Below are 20,929 nucleotides of genomic sequence, written 5' to 3'. Positions count from 1 at the left end.
TGTAGTGTGGTTACAGAGCTATTAAATAGTAGATGTGTATGGATTATTTTTGGCAAATAAAGATATTGTTTAGTTTCAATTTAAATGTTGCCAAAATCTGGCAAATATTCTGGCTTGCTAATGTTCCAGGTATTGCAATTTTTTGTTTTTCACGACTACATTTAGTAATCATATCAAAGCATGATTTAATAAATATTTATTCCATCTTAGCAAACAGCTTAATTTTAAACATTCAATGAAGCTGAATGGAATAAAAAAAATGTTCTTTTGGTTAAATGACTATACAGCCCTTTAAACAGGTACTGCGTACAGCACAAAGTGTAACAAATACTGATGTCTTTATATTTGAGGGCAGTAAATACCAGCAGATGGTGCTGTGCAGCATCTTATCAAGTATATATCAGCAAGGATATTATCAGCTCCTAAAAGTTTCAATGTGCAGCAAATCTTGAGCTGAAACAAATGTTTGTTGAATTAAGTACTGATTTCCTTCAGTCTCGAGACTGTTTTACAGGCTGAGTTTTCAGACTGTTTGCATATGCCAAAATGTACCCCAACCACATCCAAACTGTTAAACCCTCCTACACTTGCCGTTTAACTGTTTGCACGTTCCTTTAAGATTTGTAACACGCCTTTCTTTAGTTTGCTAAAATGCTAGAGAAGACACAGAGGGGCTGAAAAATGTAAGTAAACCTTGATCCTTGCTACTTTACAACAATAAATTATTTAGAGAGAATTTTCACTGCCCATTGCAAATATAACAAATCAAAGCCGAGTGAACACAGAAAACCAATAAAACTATCAACACTTTGGCTAAACAAACCATTTCCATGATGTCCTATGCAGTCTGATCAGATATAACACATTGGAGAAAGGAAATATAGTGTTACAAGGAGTTAATCAAGGCACAGTACAGAATTGGTCATGTGTGTGCAGGACAATATGATTGCGTCCTTGTTCTATGCACAGCTGACAATTAAGCTTTTACCTCCAGTATAGAGCAAAAGCTTTCTCCCTCTATGTGGCTGTTCAACAGACACATGTAAATGCTTTGTGTCTTCTTGTACTTCATTAATATTTGCATGCTTAAAACACAACATGCAGTCTGTTCAAACCTGGAAAGGATTAACTGTCTTAGTTATTTTTAATGATACACGTGACTTAATGACATGCAATCTCTATGAGAGTAAAATATGGTAAGTGCTACTGTTATGTATGATTGTGATACCACATTACACTTCTTAATAAGCAGGTGAGTAATTGTGTTGGGTTTTGTTAAAGTTTTTTAATGCAATCTATAAAATTTTTATTAATAGGACTAATTTAGAACCTAATTTTTTGTTACTTTGTTAATATGATGCAACAATTTGCATGTGCCCTGATTCATTTCTAATGCTTCTTAAAAATGCGTTTTCTTTTCTATCTTTGCAATTAATATTCTGCTAAAGCAGAGTTTAAGTGCTGATAATGCTTCACATATTTTTAAAAATAGGTGTGTTATTAGTTCTCATTAAGCAGTCAGATGTTATGTGATGGATCTTAATTAAATGAGAATGACTTGTTATAAAGATGGGATGGCACAGATATTAACTGCAGCCTTTTTTTAAATGAGAGAAACCTAGAGAAACACTACATAAACAACAGTACAGCACAAGGCTATAGACAAACTCTCCTGCTTTTTTAAATGTCACTATTTACTGCAATACAAATAAATATAACGCTCTTGAAAAAATGTTATTTCACAATAAAAACATCTCATTGTAAGTATTACATTGAAGTGTAGACTGTGTCTTATGTGTTTGTTTTTAGTTTAAGCAAAAATGAAAAGAGGCTGTGGAGCTCTGTGTAAATGCCTGCAAATGTTTTTTACTTGGTATAACACCGAAAAACAAACTTGAAAGATTACATTAATAATATGGTTTCTTCTCCTAAAATGCAAAAATAGTTCATATATTAAAATAATACAAATATGAAGTTTGACTTCTTCTTATTATTATTATTATTATTATGATTATTAATAACAATAATAATATGTGTGGAAGTACAATATTTTTTATATTTTTTCCATTCCCTTTTATGCCAATTATTTTATTGCATTACTATTAATAATATTAAAGATAAACATTTCTTTAGATACCATGCCTTAATATGCACGTTTTTCTTCAAACAACAGGTAAGCATAAATATGGTGTAAAAGCAGTAAGCAACTGGTGTGTGCGTGTCTGTGTGTGTTCACCATAGCTTGCACTTTCACATTGATTGAAGGAGGGTAAATTATTACGTTTATCAGACAATTTACTTGCATTCAAACACTAAATATAAGGAAAAAAAATGTTTTCAGTTAATTGCCTAATTTTATATTCAAGGATTTGGCATGGCTTTGGTAAATACCTCCATAACACTAAATAGAGCCACAAAAAAGTTGTATTCAACTAAATTTTATAGTGATATCTGAAGTTTGAAATGAAAATTTCAATGGGGAAGTTGAATTTTTTTTTTTCATTAATACATTCTCCCCCTTGGTTGGTTGAACGCCTCTTTAGTGAAGCAAGTGTAGTTAGTGTCCCTACAGACAAAATGGCGGCTATACAGTCTAGGACAATGTGATGTCTTAACCCACACAAATATCAGTTCTATTTAAGCTGAACAAAACCTTCAATATATGAGATGTTGATTTTTTATAAGGTAATATAAAAGCTTGAGAGACATTTGGTAATATACAGTCGGACATGGTTATTGTTTCCTTGAGGAGACAACATACAGTAAAAATGTAATTATGTAATTTATTTCTCAGCATAGTGTGGCAAAAGAAATGTGATTTACAATTATAAAACTGTCTTTCAAATTTTTCTGCAAATTCTAAGTTGTATATAATGTTTGGCTTTTGATGATGAGTGGTTTGTGGTTTGGAAAGTCTTATTATGTGATATCCCTGCTAGATTGTAAGCTCCAAGGAGCAGGGCCCTCCTATCCCTCTTGTATTGAACTGTATTGTTGCTGTATTGTCTCCCTTTATATTGTAAAGCGCTGAGCAAACTGTTGGCGCTATATAAATTCTGTATAATAATAATAATATCTGGAGAGAGAATCAGGCCTAGTATCAGCAGGGCTAGCACAAAACATTATTTGACTTAAAAAAAAAAAAGCAATTTTGAAGTTTATCTAACTGGATGTATGATATTTTGCACAATGACTGACATTCATAACTTTTATTTAATAGGACATATGTCACTTGGCCTTTCAAAAAAAAATCACAGTTGAATATGGTGCGCCACTGATGCTATTTGCCTCACTAAAATAACTTTTATTGTAGACAAAGACATCAGATCATATTGTCTGTTTTATTTGAAAACACCTACAAGGGGAGCAACTTCAGCAATTCTGATGACTGCCCTTAGGGTGAATAATCTCAGGGCATCTAGGTGTTAAATGTCATGAGTGTTGCAGAATGCTTGATAATTTCAAGACCTTCTACTATGGGTAAAAAAACCCCAACTATATATATGTGTGTGTGTATAATATATATATATTAGTTTGACAATCTAAAAAAGGTTAAGGCTGATTCTTGGATAAATCTGTCAAAGTATCAGATGATTATTAAAGATATATATAATAAAATGAAAATGCCAATCAGCTTCCAGGTTTTATTGTCAAAACTTAACTACACAAGCTGAAGTTAGAAGTTGATTGGTCGCTATGCACAGCTGCACCAGATTCTGTGTGCACCAGTTTTTGTAAATCTCACCCTTAGTGTCATGTAATCCTCTCTGAAGAATACTGCCAACTGTTGCTTCATCTTCTTTAGCCTAAAATTGCAGTTAACATTAAACTGCATGCTGCACATGGGAGTTATATAAAAGTCTAATTTCTCAAATACTGTGTAGGCATGAACATATTTACATGCATATTTGCAATTGTTATATCTTTAGGTAAACTATTCACCTATTTTTTTTTTCAGTCATTCACCTATAGCATGTATTTGACAAATATACAGTACAAATATATATATATATATATATATAACAGTATAAATATATATATATAGTAAATGTTTTAAAATGCTGAGTTGCATACATAACAGAGTTCTTACAAGTACTCAGATTCCTAAAATACAATAGTTTCTCAACAATTTAAGGCATTTGTTTTTTATGTAAGCAGATAATGTAGTTTAACCACTCCTTTACATAATATAGAGGCTGCATTAACCACATTTTGGAAATGACCAACTTTGTCACACGACTCCTTGCCTAAGAACAGCTGTCAGTTAATTCCTTCTCTAACTTTAAAACATGGTGGGCAGCTTTATATGTTCATTGAGATCTGAATCATTCCTTCTTTACAGTTCTTGGGTGAAACTAGCTTAAATCAACTCAAATCAAAAATTAATTAATGCATTGTATAATAGAACACTTTTTAAGGGTTTTCTGCATTTTAATAAGCGTAACTGATGTACTCCTTAAAAATAAGATTGTTAGCATTTTATAGTTGGTAGAGCAAAATGTAAAGCAAGTGTTTCATTTTAGAAACAAAAAGTGAACATCAGAAGTTGCTGTTTCTTTTAATAGATAAAAAGGGCTAATTATTAGAGAGAAAGATGTAGACATAGACCTGGGCTGATACAGGCAGACATATAAAATATATAGACAGAAAAAGAAAGAGAGGGAGGTGTTTAGAGACAAGTGGATGAATGGATGGACAGATGGACACATTGATAGAAAGAATACTGTACACAGCTTCTGTTGCTGATTTTTTACATTTTTTAAATTTTACACATTCTTGATAACCAAATGAACACAAGCATGCTCATTTTTAGAATATGGTGTCAAATGAAAGAATACGATTCTAGAAATTAATAATAATAATAATATTAATAATGATAATAATAATACATATTATTATTATTGTTATATAAAACAATAACAAAATGAATAAATGTTTGTTTAACAAAAAAGTGCAATAATAAGTATGTTTTTAAGCATACGCTATAATAACACTCAGTCAATATGTGCTTTCATTAAAAATCATTACCACTGTGGTCAAAGGACAAGTAGTATAATACAAGAGCTCTGATCAATAGCACCTACAGTTAATTGACATTATTACATGTTACTGCTTCAAATTTCTTTCAGTTATTTCTATTAATAAATACACTTTAAACAACATACTTAGACTTTTTTTCTGCCTAAAGTATATCTGAAATCTAATATGACAATATTTATAAGTTCAACTAGTAATAGGGATGATACTTATGTAAACAACTGAAAAGGTAATATTTTTTTCCAGGCTGCAAATTTAATGGGTAAAAAGGAAACCGCAGAGTAGTTTTCACACAGTCAAATAACAAGCTGCATCGGCCCTGTAGCCTACGTAACCTTTTCACATACGTCTCGTACACCTTCCAAATGATTCTGTCTATTTTTAATTTTAAGTGGATTACTTTTCTAGTACGTTCCTTTCACAGCACTCCCTCAGATGCTCTATATTATTAGGTACAATAAGTTCAGCTTCACAAATCTGTTAATACATAATATAATCCTCTTATGTTTAAACCAGGTTAGAGGGAAGACATAAGATTTATATTTGATCATGCAGAAGTGCTCCTAATCAGATTTACTTATTTCTTCTGCGTTAGTGTTTTTGCAATTATCATAATTGTTGTTCTAAATATGTTTGTCTTAATGTCTGACTTTGGGTATAATCTTCTCTCTACAAGCTGTCTTCATGGCAGCGACTGAAATTCCTGTACAGAAAAGACCTAATTAATATTAACATGGCGTCCCTAATGCTTTTACAAGCAAGGAGCAGCTGAGCTGACTGTAACATTTTAAGCACACAGTACTGTAGTGATCAAGGAGCCTCTCTTACAGCCATACAACTCAATAATCCCTTTCTCAGAAAGTCAAAATTCCCTGAGAGATAAGGAGAAAATCAAAGCTGTACATCACAAAGAAAATGACTGGTTCAGCCTCTCTATTAAAATGCAAAAGTTATGGATTTTTGTAAGGGTGATGGGAACCTTTGCTGTTCCATTGATTTCTTTTTATAGTTTGGTGATTTTGCTAAGATCACCTTAAAAGCTTAAAGAAAAAAGACATTTCATCAAAAGGTATCTTAAGCCATATTAACAACAGTACAGTAGCACAGTGTGTGTGTATGTGTGTGTGTTACTTTGCATTTGTTGATATGACTTATTATATCTTTTGTTGGAATGCCCCATTGTATTTGAAAGTAGATCTCAACAAAATCACTAACATTTCATATAAGCTTTAATGCATTAATGTAATTTCAAGAGTAATTTTCAATCTTATTAAATCTGCAGCTTTTATTAAAATAATACCTGCTGACCCTACAATGAAGGTCCTAATTCAGGGACTTCCTGGTTTGGAATGACAATGGTCTCCCAGTTATTATGCACCCTTGATGACTACAACTGGCTGTGCAAACAGAAAACTAGTTCAGAGCAAAATAGAGGTAGATTTACTAAAACTGATGCACTCAGAATCTGGTGCAGCTGTGGATAGTAACCATCAGATTCCAACTCCAGCTTGTTCAATTGTTTGGCAATAAAACCTGGAAGCTGATTGGCTCCTATGCAGACTTGCACCATATTTTGCACTCTCTGGTTTTAGTAAATAACCCCAGATGTGTGAATAACATTAGTGCAAGTGCCTGTGGACAGTAAGTAGCTGAAAGGGATTGGAGGAATAAATAAAACTGAAATAAAAGAAAGGATAAAAAAAACATAATTTTATGAGTAAAAAGAACGAAAATTGGTTATGATGCACAGCACTGTAAATGTCACCCAGAAGGGTTTAGCTTTACTTTAATGTATAACTAATGACAAAACACTTTTCTTAGATTTGGATATAGGGGTGAGGGGTTAGAATCACTGCCAGGTTTTTATTGTTCATTACAAACAACAGAAAATTTCCCAGCACATTTACCAGGCAGCCTACAACAAAAAACAAATTTGCCCTATCTAAAAGTTCATTCATCGCAGCTTGGATGCCACTAGATCTCTTAAAATATGCTCAGGTATCTGGCACCAAACAATCAGTAGCAGATACTTTAAGTTCTGTAAGTTGCGATGTGGGGCCTTCATGGGTTGGACTTGTTTTTCTAGCACATCCCACATATACTTGATGGATTGAGATCTGGAGACGTTGTGTTGGTATGTTCCATAAACCATTTTTGCAGTGTGGCTGGGCACATTATTCTGCTGAAAGAGGTCACTGCCATCAAGGAATATTATTTTCTTGAAGGGATATACTTGGTCAGCAACAATGTTTAGGTAGGTGTTATGTGTCAAGTAAAATCCACATGAATGGCAGGACCAAGGTTTCCCAGCAGATAATTGCACAAAGCATCACACTGCCTCTACTGGCTTTCCTGCTTCCCATACTGCATCCTGTTGCAATCCCTAGCCAAAGTAAGCAATGCACTCACACATCCATATGATGCAAAAGAAAATTTGATTAATCAGTGCAGGCCACTTTCTTCCATCGCTCTGTGTTCCAGTTTGGATGCTCATGTGCTCATTGTAAGTGCTTTTGGCTGTGAGCCCAGATCAGTATGGGCATCCTGACCAGTCTGCAGTTTCTCAGCTACATACACAAAAAACTGCAATGCCTTTTTTTTTTTTTTATGCATTCAACACATTAACATCATGGACAACATACTTACTTGCTGTCTAAAATATCCAAATTTCAGGTGCTGATGTAACAAGATACTCATTGTTATTCAGGTTACTTCTCAATGATCTTAGTGTTACAATATATATACCAATGAAACTACATTCCATGAAGCTCTCTATGCACTGTTGTGCTCATCTGAAGGCTACATGCAGTTTGGAGGTCTTTAGCTATTGACTCAGCAGACAGTTGGCAACTTCTGTGCACTGTGCACTTCAGCATGTGCTGACCCCGCTCTGTCACTTTACATGACCTACCACTTCATGGCTGAGTTGCTGTTGTTCCCAGTTGCTTCCACTTTGTTATAATACTACTAACAGTTGACTGTTGAATATTTAGTAACAAGGAAATGTCATGGACGGACTTGCACTGGGGGCAACCTATCATGACACCATGCTTGAATTCACTGAGCTCGCGAGAGTGACCCATTCTTTCACAAATGTTTGTAGAAGCAGTCTTTATCCCCAGGTGCTTAATTTTATACACCTGTGGCAATGGAGGTGATTGGAACACCCAAATCCAATGATTTGGAGGGGTGCCCCAATACTTTTGGCAATATAGTGTATATTCTTGCAGGCTTTTGATAGTAACATCAGTGTGTAAGCTTATCAATGCAATGGGGGAGATTTACTAAAACTGAAGTGTGAAAAATCTGGTGCAGGTCCAGATTGTATTGTCAAAGCTTTATTGAAGCTGAAGTTAGAAACTGATTGGCTACCATACACAACTGCACCAGATTGTCCAGTTTTAGTAAATCTCTCCCCACAGTGTTGGAACTGAGTTTTCCCTTAGACCCAATGTTTTCTTGCTGCCTCTAATAATCTGCCCTTTAATTCCTCAGGTGCCTCTGTAAAACCACTAAATATGGCCATACATTATATGCTGTTGACTGAGAATAAGTACTGCATATTATAGCTATCCTGCCATGTTGAACTAGTACCCACTAACTGACATAGCGAGGTTGATTTACTAAAAGCACATGAATGTTATCTTTACAAGAGAAGTTGCACTGAGCAAGAGAAGTGTTCCTATAGCTTAGTGAATGAGGTGGAATTTCACTTTGCAAAGAATACACATGATGGGCAGGAAAAATAAAAATAAAACAACAACTTGCATAGCAAATATTCTATTTGCCTTTAGTAAATCAACCCCAATAACAAGTGAATTTTCTTTCCTCAGACAGTGACAGTGCTGAGGAAAGAAAATGCTGATAACCAGCATTTGTTTACACGTGATCAGCTGTGATTGGACACAGCTGATCACATGGTAAAGAGTCGAAATCATTTACCCTCATCGGTGAATGCGTTGTAGGAATGAAAGGCTTATCCAGCTTTTAATCTGCTATAGGCTGGGCGGGCCTTTCGTCCTTCTGGGTTGACATCATGTGATGTCCTCTCAGTCACGTTGCTCATGCGCACCAGAGGAGTGTGCAGTGCAGTGATCAGTGGGGATATGTGTCAGCTGATCACATGCAAACAAATGCCTGTTATCAGTATTTATTTTCCTCAGCACTGTCACTGTCTGAGGAAAGAAAAACCAATAACAGTCTTTTCAGTGACAGGAGACATTTACAGTGATCAGTGACCTAATTATCAGTGCAGCCCCATAAGTGCCAATCAGTGTCTATCAGTGCCAATCAGTGGCACCCAGAGGTGGACTGACAACTCATGGGGCCCCCGAGCAATAGGGGATCATGGGGCCCCTGTGTCCTTGCCCAAACTCAAAAAAGCCTATAAAAAAGGTACCAGGGGCATCTCATGGGGCCCCCTACTGAACCCAGGCCCTCGGGCAGTGCCCGAGTTTCCAAATGGTCAGTCCGCCCCTGGTGGCACATATCAGTGTCCATCAGTGCCACCTTATCAGTGTAGCCTCATCAGTGCTCTTCATCAGTGCAGCTTAACAGTGCCAACTCATCAGGACCAACTCATCAGTGCCCACCAGTGACGCCTTATCAGTGCAGCCTTATCGGTACCCATCAGTGCCCATCAATGCAGCCTATCAGTGCCCATCAGCGCAGCCTCATCAGTGCCCATCAATGCACCTCCTCAGCGCACATCAGTGAAAAAGAAATGTACTTATTTACAAACAGAAAATAAGAAAAAGATTTTTTTTTACAATTTTTGGTGTTTCTTGGTTTGTTTAGCAAAAAAACTGTGGTGATTAAATACCACCTAAAGAAAGCTCTATCTGCCTAAAAAAAATATAAAAATGTAATTAATTTATAGTGCAAAAAAATTAAAAACCCAGTGGTGATTAAATAATACCACAATAAATATCTGTGTGTAAAAAAAATTATAAAAATGTCCTATGGGTACAATGTTGCACATTTTGATTATCATTCAAAATGTGATAGCGCTGAAAGCAGAAAATTTGCCTGGGCAGGAAGGGGGTGAAAGTGCCCAGTAGGAAAGTGGTTAATTATAGACATGCATATGTTATTAGTGTAGAAATAATGTTCATATTTTATTCCAAACTCTACTCACCAATTCATAGCTACTTAGCAAATTGGCTGCTAGAGCTCTGGATCAACTACTACTGGGCTGCTGAACAAAATAACATTGACATTATACACAGAATCACAAATCAGATTTTTTTTTTTCGCTTCACTTCTTTATTTGACCCAAGCTTTTGAAGAGATAATCCACTAAAATGCAACATAAATACTTTATTTTAAAAATGTTTCTTTTCATGTCTCACACCTATACCTTGCAATTTTTTAGGTGAGCCGGAGTAAGCTTTAATTGGATTCAGTGCTACCTCTGTCCCCTCTATTGAACTGAATTGAAGGATCCAATATAACCGGAGCAGAACAGCAAGTGGATACATGTACATTGGCCATGAAAAGGGTAAAATGAACTAAGTGGCTTACCACAAACCATAAATATCTATAGAGATTTTCAGAATAACCACTAGGGGACACTTTCACTGGTTTAGGGCAATTATTCTATTCTCTTACTTAAAGCAGAATCCTAAAAAATGGGCCCCCAGGAGTTTTCATCCATAATGCGCTAGTATGCACAGCATATGTTATGGCAGATTTATCTTGGAAACGATCCCCTCCAGCACTGAAATGTCAGCGTTTCTCTTAGTCTTCCTCCTGGACTCAGACTCTTTGCCTGCTTGATTGGCTGATTCAGGATGACATCACTCCTGTACATGTGTGGATGCACACTGAACTGTGCGTGTGTGGCTCAGTATTTACAAATGCTGACAAGGCAGAGAAAGGCAGATGTGAGAGGAGAAATCAATAGGGACTGACATTTTTTTAATGTTTAAATTTAATTCTACTTTAAGGTATATGTAACCCAAGCATTAAGTCCTCTTCCAAGCTTTTACAAGCTAATGCAATATTCCAAAATAGTTTTATATATTTCAAAATCTACAACTATAATCAAAAATACCTAGTGTGACTATACCCGTCTCTTTCTCACAGTTGTTCTCCTGCATTGTCACAATGTGACAAGTTATTCCAGTGGAGTCTTCAAGCAGCCATGACAACATACATTACACAAGCACCATCAGAAAACCTGTCATGAGAATTGCCCTGCCACTGGAGCAAGTTCATGTAAACAGAATGTAGCTGCAAAAGACTGTGGGAGATCAGCAGTTCTAATTACAACAAAATAAAAAAATGGTGAAAACAATATTAATTTAAAACAAAAACAAAATACACTGTCATCCAATGTAGTATTTTTTTAACCACATGCCGCCCAGCCACCGCATATAAACGGTGGCAGGGCGGCGCTCGTAGGCAAAAGCACGTTTTAAAACGTGTGCCTACAAAACAGGCAGGGGGCGCGCGCGAGGCACGCGCCCGCCCTACCTGTCCCGCGGGTGTCAGCAGCGGGTCCCCGCCGCCGGGTCACGGCCGGTTTTTACCGGCCGTTTTCCCGCGATGAGCGGTGAACACTGAAACAGAGCAGGGCTGCATTGTTTACACACAGCCTGCTCTGTGACAGTTCGTCGCCAAGCTGCAGAGGGAGAATACAGTTTCTCTCCCTCGATCAGCTCCCCCCTCCCTCCCCCCGTTCAGTACACACCCCCGCCCCTTAGTAAAACACTCCCCTCACACAGTGAACACTAAAAATGTTAACCCCTTCCTCCCCAGTGACATTAGTACAGTTTCAGTGGGTTTTTTTCACTGATCACTGTATTGGTGTCACTGGGGATGTCAGTGACCCCAAGTCAGCTCCCCCCCAGTGTCAAAATGTCCGCCTCAGTCCCGCAGTCCCGCCATAAGTCGCTGGTCGCCGTCATATGTCGCTGATTGCCGCTATATGTCGCTGATCGGCGCCATTATTAGTATAAATAAAAATTAAAAATCCCAGTATCTTTCCCGCCATTTGTAAACGCTATAACTTTCACGTAAACCAATTAATTTACACGTTTTGGTTTTTTTTTTAGCAAAGACATGTCGCAGAATGCATTTTGGCAGAAATTTATGACTAAATTTGATTTTTGCATTTTTTTTTACTGGACATGTTTTATAGCAAAAAGTCCAAAATATTATTTTCTTTTTCCTCAAAATTGTCAGCCTTTTTTTTTATAGCGCAACAAATAAAAACCGCACAGGCGATCAAATACCACCGAAAGAAAGCTCAATTTGTGGGGGAAAAAAGGATGTAAATTTAATTTATGTACCGTATTGCATGACCGCGCAATTGTCCGTTAAACTAGCGCAGCGCTGTATAGCAGAAAAATGGCGTAAATTGCAGTATTTATACCATAGTTTGTAGACGCTATAACTTTCATACAAAGCAATCAATATACACTTATTGGGATTTTTTTTACCAAAAACATGTAGAAGAATACATTTTGGCCTAAATTTATAACCAACTTTGAGTTTACTAAATATTTTTTATAGCTGAAAGTAAAAAATATTGTTTTTCTTCAAAATTTTTGGCCTTTTTTTGTTTATAGCATGAAAAATAAAAAGCGCACAGGTGATCAAATACCACCGAAAGAAAGCTCTATTTGTGTGAAAAAAAGGACGTAAATTTCGTTTGGGTGCAGCATTGCATGACTGCGCAATTATCAGTTCAATTAGTGCAGCGCCGAGTAGCAAAAAGAAGCCTGGTCATTAAGGTGGGTAAATCCTCTGGAGCTCAAGTGGTTAAAGGATAAGTTCACCTTTTGGACAAAAAAAAATAAATGCACATTTTTTTTCAGGTGAAAAAAAGGTGTATTTATTATTTTTGTCCAAAGGAACCTGTGAAGCACTGAACCAGCGATCAGTAGATTGCTGATGCCATGCAGGTCTCCTGTAGACCTGTCAGAATATCTGTTTGCCGTACAGGGATGTCCACAGTTCTGTGGTAGTTCATTGAAAACTACAAGCCCACAGATGCTAAGACTGTCGGGACTTGTTGGCACTCACTCAGAGAACACTGTGAATGAGTGACACGGCCATATTGGCGGAGCCACCATACAGCCACGCTGTTTTCAAATCTGATAGTATGGGAAAACTTCTCCCTGTACTATCTGTCTGGGGGGGGGGGGGTGACAGCGGGTGCAACTGCAGCTATGGGTACATGTTACATGTTCTACCCTAAAAATGGGTAGAACATATAATATGTTCCAAAGGTGAACTTATCCTTTAACTAGAAGATGCCTACAGTCTTCAAGGTTGACATCAAGTGCCATTCAATCTGGGAGTCTAAAGGAGTGCAGAACATCATGGACCCATCCCCTGAGTTGGGTGTTACCATGACACTCTGTACACAGGATAATGATGGGTATTATGTCAACACCACTCTCTGCTTTATTGAGGACCATCCAGGTCAGAGAAGAAACGAGGAGGAAAAGGACCCTGTGGCATTACCTGTCCAACCTGAAGACATTTCTTTTTCTAGAGAAAAAGCAAAAAATGATGTCTTAGGGGCCTTCAAGAGGAGGAAGAGCACTTGGTAGGTGGGGGCCCTGAAGTCTGAAGCTGGACTTGAACAAATTTTGAGTTAAGATATCAGCCACATAGTGGATGCAATGTTTTAAATTATTGAACCGAACCATACATTTATGTTGTGAGAAGAAGCATCAATACACAACCACTGTGTGGCACTGCAATGCAGGTAGAAAAGGCTGCATATGTAATGAGCAAATATGTCTGGCCGTATGTAAATATAAAATTAAAAATTATACAGTAACAAGATTTACAAAAAAAAAGATAGTATATACGTCCATTACACTGGGGCTCTTCCTATACTGTCTGCCTAAACATTCTGTTATTTAAATATTTTATTAATAGTGGAATACTCATTCCATTCAATACTACTATAGTTAACAACATACTTGTAAAAAAGATTTCAATACCTAGTTAAATATAAAGTATGTATTAAATGCAATTGGATTAAAGGATAGGATGAGTTTTCAGACACTGGAAAACATATGTTCTTTGAGTAATTTTTGGCTTTAACATTACTCAAGTAATATAAAAAATCAAACATACATACAACTAGGTTAATAAATCAAAGCTAATCATTTCAATTTCACATTCAAAATTTGTATGAAACATTTATGTTTTTATAAAAACATTAACTCTACTGGATAACCTAGTTGCAGCATTGAGTTTTGGTAGACACCCTGCAAGAGAATAATGTTTATACGGCTCTCTCCATCCACTCATGAACACTATCTCTCTACTGAAAGCTATGACTTTTGGCACACTCTTCAATGTCCAATACTGGGAGTGTCAGATTCCTGTGCCCCCCACCATCTTATGCTGAGGTTCTATTTGGTGGACTCTACATTATTACATTATGACGCAGTATGCAAGTTTTTATGTGTATTGACATTTTTTTACTCTTAAATGTAATCACCAAGGCAGTGCAAAAAACAAAGTGAAAACACAGTAACTCAAGAAGGTTTGTTTTTTTTTTTAAGGTCTGATCAAGCAAAATGGATTCCTCTTCCTTCCAAACGAAGCTTGTTAGCTGTGAAGATGTTTACATAGATATCTCCATGTTTGGTTAATTTATTGGAACCAAGTTTTGTTACAAACCACATTTATGTATGCTTTAATATAGTAAAACATACTGTATATAGTAAAGGGAGTCTGCACTCAGACTATGCACATTAAAGTATTACCTATTTTGAAAAAGCAATAAAAGTGCTTTCACAAGGCCTTGTTTAGCTCTGTAACTGTAGGCATTATGGAGATGTTAACCTTAAAATATTCATAGCAGAGATACTGAAATCACAAATCTGTTCCCTTTTACTTTTTATGAAAGCATAAAAACCAAACATAAACTGATGGACTTTACTGGTACCAGGAAGAACCCAAATTATAACAGTAAAAATTATTTTTATTACAATTTTAAAATCCAGACTAACAAAAGTCATTAAAACAGTCATGAGGTCATCACTCAATTATACTAATCATCTCTTCTTTTCAAACCAAATAGGTCAATGCATTTTTGCATACATGCTTCGTCAGGACCTTCAATTAGGATTAACAGGAGTATGAGCTAACTATAAAAATATATATTACAACATATGCTTAAATATATTTAATAATTATAAAAAGAGAACACAAAACAGAAAAAAAGAAGAAAGACTAGTGCACGCACATAAAATTTTAAGGTGTCCCAATTGAGGGAAACCGAGAAGAGAGGCTGGTGGCAGATCAACAGGCTAATACAACATTATCAGATGGAAAGCACCCAATGACATCCTCACTTTCCAATTTATCAAAAATTGGTGTTCCTGGCTATCTAGGCAAGATAATAAATTAAATAATGGTCTAACAACAATAAAGAAAAAACAACACACCACAACCTATTAAAATATTATTTGTCCTTGATCAAATTTGATGGTGAGCATGTGCAAAATAGAGTGCATTACTGGATTTTAAACAGTATAAGCACTTATTTATAATGTTTTACATACTGCATATTTCTATACCTGCAAACGGGGCAAGCCTGAAGTGAACTATCACTAAAGTTGCACTTTATGGATAGATTGTTCCAACCTTTTTTAGTTCAATGCTATTTAGGTTGTGGTGTCCCTGTTAGATATCCACCACATCCTTATATTGTTTGTAATATTTCATTATTGAAGCTAGGAAGCTCACTGACGGCTTGTTTTATTCATTGTTTATCAAAGTGGAACTAAAAACAAAAATAAATAATTGTGATCAGGCAGAATTTTATTGCAGAAGAGACATGTGTATAAGATGAACCAACAAGTAACAACACACCTGATATAGACACAGGTGACTCTATGAACACCCTGTAACTAGGCTAGGGCTCAACAAAATAATCTTTGAATGTATTTCACTGAATTAATGGGGCTGGGAAACATTTAAAACCCTGCAATCAGCAATGTTATCAACCTAAAATTTCCAGATGCTTTATTTTTAACGCAAATAACAACTGATACTAGAAAGGGCGTTGACATTTTTTTGGTGAAAGCTATGAACATTAACTTGGTGTAGTCTTACACTAGGCATGATCTTCCTTTATTGCATGAATAGCATAGATAGCTAGGGATAGCATCCCAGAATCTAAAATTAGACATTTTCTAATAAGTGTGTTGAATTTCCTTAACAGTCAGTAACCACAATCCCAACCTTTTTCATTTTTGCAAATTTAAGCCAAAAAGTCATTACTAAAATGATCCCTTCATTCTTGGTACACATGGCTAGGTCTATAGTGTGATGGTCTATGTATCATATATTTAAAAACATGTTTAATTCCACAAACATGCATGTGCCTTCCTCACTATGGTAGGTTAGCAGTGCATTTGCATCATTCCATCTATCACTAGGTGTTTTTGTGGCAAACACTACACAAGCACACCTACGGTCAAGTTATAAAAATAGCGTATGCCTCTTTGGGACAAAATATTATTATTTATGTATTTATTTATTTATTATTTATTGAGTGATTTGCAGGTATAGGTTCACAATGTTAAAGTGTTACTAAATCCATGATCCTGCATTTCCTATATCTGGTCATCCACAGTACACAGAACACGGAAATGCGATTATTTTAGTAAATATAAACTGCTAAATACATAGTTACACAGTCACACTGGTTAATCTTATAGGAGGAGTTTTCATTTTCCTCTGCTTGTCTTATGAGACTGCATGGTCTTTGACCCTCTACCCAGACAGTACTGATTGGCCCTGTGCCAATCACATGCACCCTCCCCAAAAAAAACCCCTCTCTGGCAATACACACCAAACAGGGCATGTGCAGACTTGCTACTGATGCTCAGAGATGACAGGATCAAATAGTCTACAAAGGATTAACCCATTAGGTTCCACAGTGAGTATAATTTTAATGCATATACAGCCTGATTTTACTGTTGTGGGTTTAATAACACATTAAACTGGCCATAAATGCTTCAGCAGTCTGAGTGAAGAGAAAATGAACATCCACTGTCAGCAGTGTGTAAACACTCCTGTTTCGTGACAGCTGCTGGTATCATTCTAGCATCCTGGTTGTAATTTATTCTCCCTGTCTTCCTGTCCACCTTCAAGGTGATTAATCTAGCCAGTTTCTGGGTGGACACCAAACCTGATCAAGCCAGCCAAGCCTGCAGTCTCATGCTTGTGATAGCGTTGTAACATGTGTTCCAAGCTCCCTGTTTGTCTGTCCTGCCTGGTAGTTTGGATTCCCTTATTTATAACCCCAGATTTGAACACAGGCTATTTTCTGAACTCTGTCTGCTTTTTGACTGCAGATTTGACCCTGACTATTCTGAATCTTTCCTGCCATGTACCTGGACTGTCATTGAACCATTCTGCCTGTCTGCCAACCGCAAGTACCTGTTTACTGTGCTCAGTTCAGGCCTCTTCTGGCATTGTAGCCAGACACTATAGCATTGTGTATAAAACCTGGGGGCAACCGGGGACTGGTAGGCCTGCTTGACTTATGAAAAACGGACTGCTATAGATGAAAAACACAGAAGCTAGCTATCGTGTCTGACCACCTACACTTGGGGTAAGCGTGACATCCACACAAGTAAGGTTGATGGTAAAATCACCCCGTGTCAAGATATTGTATTCTGACAACAGCTCCTTGTGGTGTCAGAATAGACTGATCAGTGGCTGCAGCTTCTGATCCGTGTATTCTGATACCTACTTACAATATGAAGACTAATCTACTAAATGAGCAACTAATCTGCTTCTCCAATAATGTTCATGGAGAAGAGAATAATTGCTGCTACATTTTGCTTAGCAAATAAATAGTTGTTACTACACAATCATAACAAATTGTTGCTCTATTGTTTCCTAAAATCCTTGTGTAGAAGTTCTTACTGACAGTAATATATGCTGCAAAGTGAATGTTTACTCAACAGCTCAATCACAAAATGAAAAACCACAAATCACAAAATCACAAAATTAAGTCAAAGTCTCTTCCCTTCCCTGATTGCTGTGTTTAGATTGGGCACTACAAGATTACAATACGAAAGCTAGAGAGAGACTGAAGGCAAGCAGCTTCTTATATGCTCTTTTCTTAGAAATGCTATATTAATCATGTATCATGAGTAAATGGTTTTCCTTTAAGTTAAGTGGCAGATTTGCTTTAAAATAACATATCTCAAGGTTTTTGTTTTGGTGCACTCAAAGAGAGATCAGGAAAGTACAGATGTTGAAGCATTATTTGGGTCCAGGTAAGCTCACAAATGCTCTAATGAATCTGTAAAGTATATTGATGTCTTTGGAAGATGTTGATGTCAAAATGTGCTAAAGATAACATACAATATATATTACAGCTTGTTATTTTTGTGTGTTTTTTATGATAACCTGTTCAAGACTCAGTACTCAACTGTTCCATGTCAAAAGTTATTTTTTTCCTTTGCTCACAAATGTAATGCTCATTTATGGAAACTAGAGTAATTAAAACTGTAGTATAATGTGAGACTGTTCCCCATAGCAATCAGAGTTCATATTTTTCAACCTTGTACTTGAAACAAAAAAAATGGTAATTGAATGTGTTACAGCGGCACACAGAAAGGACATGAATTCTACTACAATCATCATCAACAAGATAATTGCATATCCAAGTCCTTTTGGTTAAACATATCTAAAATGCTGAATGAAACTTTGTTTTTTATTTTCTTCCTTCTCAAATGATTCCGTCTTCAGACAGATTTTATTAAAGTAAATATGTGTGTACTGAAGTGATGACCACCCAATACATTATTTTCTTGGGTTTCTATAAAATAGTTAAAAGAGAATACTTAATAAAAGTAGACCTAAACCCTGATGACAAGTCTGCTTTTGTATATTTCTCATAACTTCTGAAACATCTGTATAATCTGCAAAAAAAGTCTCAGGAAGTACAGTAGGTATGTTCATGCAGAGCCAATAATTGTCCAGCAGCAACCTAATGACCTGCAGCCATTTTGAGCTTGGCAAAGTAGTACGATGATATATCTGTATCTAAAATAATCTAACATTCATTTAGAACACTTGAATTATTTTTAAGTCCTACAACTTGTTGATTAAGTCCTGCAACTGTAGCTTTTAATAAATTGTTACTGTTTAACGAGGACCATTGTGATCCCATTCTATTTTTTCATGTGATGTATCGATGGTGAAGAATACTGAGGAGGAAGGAACAAGATGAATAGCTGATACCACATATGCCCAAAATGGGGCAACATGTTTGTAATGACTTTGATCTGTATTGAGGTCCACTGCACCAGGTGAGCGCATATGTGGCACATACCTTGAGAAAAGAGGAAGGACGAGATAAATCACGGTGGTGGAGGAAATACAGCTTTATTGGATATTGAAGGACTATATAGTTTTTTGAATCATGGACTGTCACATTATTTGATGGGATTGCACTGCATCATGGAGGATGTTATATACTACAACTTGACATGGTGTGGAAAATAATACTCATTATTATTCATTTCATTCTGGGGAGGTTTCTTTCAATAGAAATATCATATCGGTTAAGGTCTATAACTTCCCCCTCTTTTTAAAGAATAGCAAAATGTAGAATATGTTATTGTGTCTGCTCCTTGAATATTAAAAAACAATGAATTGGTTACATTTTTCCAACCACAGATTGAGGCCTTAAGAATAACATGGCTGATTTACTAAATGGGTTGAACATTTTCAGTTAAGAACATATTGTGAATGTTATCTTCAATTATAGAATCATTTGAAAAGCAAATTCCTGTTCACTTTAAATAGCCATTTATGTGTAAATGCCTGATAGAACCAGGGTCGTTGTTTCGAATCGCAATCACGGCACCACCTGTCTGAAGTTTGCATGTTCTCCCTGTGCTTGAGTGGGTTTCCTCTCCTCCTCCAATTAACTCTCACACTCCAAAGACATGCTGGTAGGTTGATTGGATCCAGTATAAATTGACCCTAGTATGTGTATGTATGAATGTAAGTTAGGGATTTTAGATTGTACACTCCTTGAGGGTAAGGGACTGATGTGAATGTACAAAATATACAGTATGCTGTATGTAAAGCGCTGTGTAAATTAACGGAGCCTGGAATAATAAATAAATAATACATATCACAGAATTCTTTGAGTAATAAATCCCAACTCCTTTAATAAAACAGCTTCTCCATGCCTTGAGGTTTGATTTATATCTAACTTCACTGTAGTTTTTTTGTAATATTATGCAGATCTTTTCATTTATATATTCAGACATTTTATGATCCATATAGATGCTTATTTATCAATATTTACCATACACCTCTGTGATATTTAGAATGTGAATTAATTCTAATGTGATTGTGTAGTATAAATTGCCTTAGTTTATTACATTTTTTTATCTAGAATTAACACACTAAACTTACAAGAAATTTGGGTAAACTCCAAGGTAGGAGCCAACATATAAAGGTGATTACAGTATTGTACCAGACATCTCTGTATTATGCAAGGATGTTTGAACTCTGTGAGAATCTCTCAGTAGTAATTATTATGCCATGCGCCCCATTGGTACAAATACACTAAACTTCTAATTAACATCCATAAGATTAGATTCCCCACATGTTAAGTCTGTAGGAGCAAGGTTGAGTGAAGCATTTTAAACAGTTCCAAAACATTGTATTGTCTTCATTACAATCTTTGTAGTTCAGTGAAGATCAGTTTTGGATAAAATGCACTTAAAATAGTCCAACACTATCATCAAATATAGGAGTGAGAAGGTAATTGTAGTGTTTTCATGTGATAAGAGCTTATGAATCCTTGTTTTTATAAAAGTAATACTAGACAATAAACTTCATAAGACCAAATTTTTTACTAATCCAATAAAATCTT

At 36.0% G+C, this 20,929-nt stretch overlaps 1 long non-coding RNA gene across 2 annotated transcripts; it reads left to right on the top strand.

Moving 5' to 3' along the window:
- Positions 1 to 565: 565 nt before the first annotated feature.
- On the top strand, positions 566 to 20,291 carry LOC149456997 (uncharacterized). Of its 2 annotated transcripts, none has more exons than XR_016313761.1 (3): positions 566 to 683; positions 10,412 to 10,537; positions 19,241 to 20,291. It is a non-coding gene; the product is annotated as an uncharacterized LOC149456997 (long non-coding RNA). The 2 variants fall into 2 exon arrangements; XR_016313760.1 differs by lacking the exon at positions 19,241 to 20,291 and adding an exon at positions 14,571 to 14,810.
- Positions 20,292 to 20,929: the final 638 nt, after the last annotated feature.

The sequence above is a fragment of the Staurois parvus genome, unplaced genomic scaffold (assembly GCF_062004578.1).
Source record: "Staurois parvus isolate SC_StPar_1 unplaced genomic scaffold, SC_StPar_1.0 ptg000339l, whole genome shotgun sequence".
In the NCBI taxonomy this organism is placed as follows: Eukaryota; Metazoa; Chordata; class Amphibia; order Anura; family Ranidae; genus Staurois; species Staurois parvus.
The sequence above is the reverse complement of the archived record's forward strand: the minus strand, read 5'-3'. Positions and strand labels throughout refer to the sequence as shown.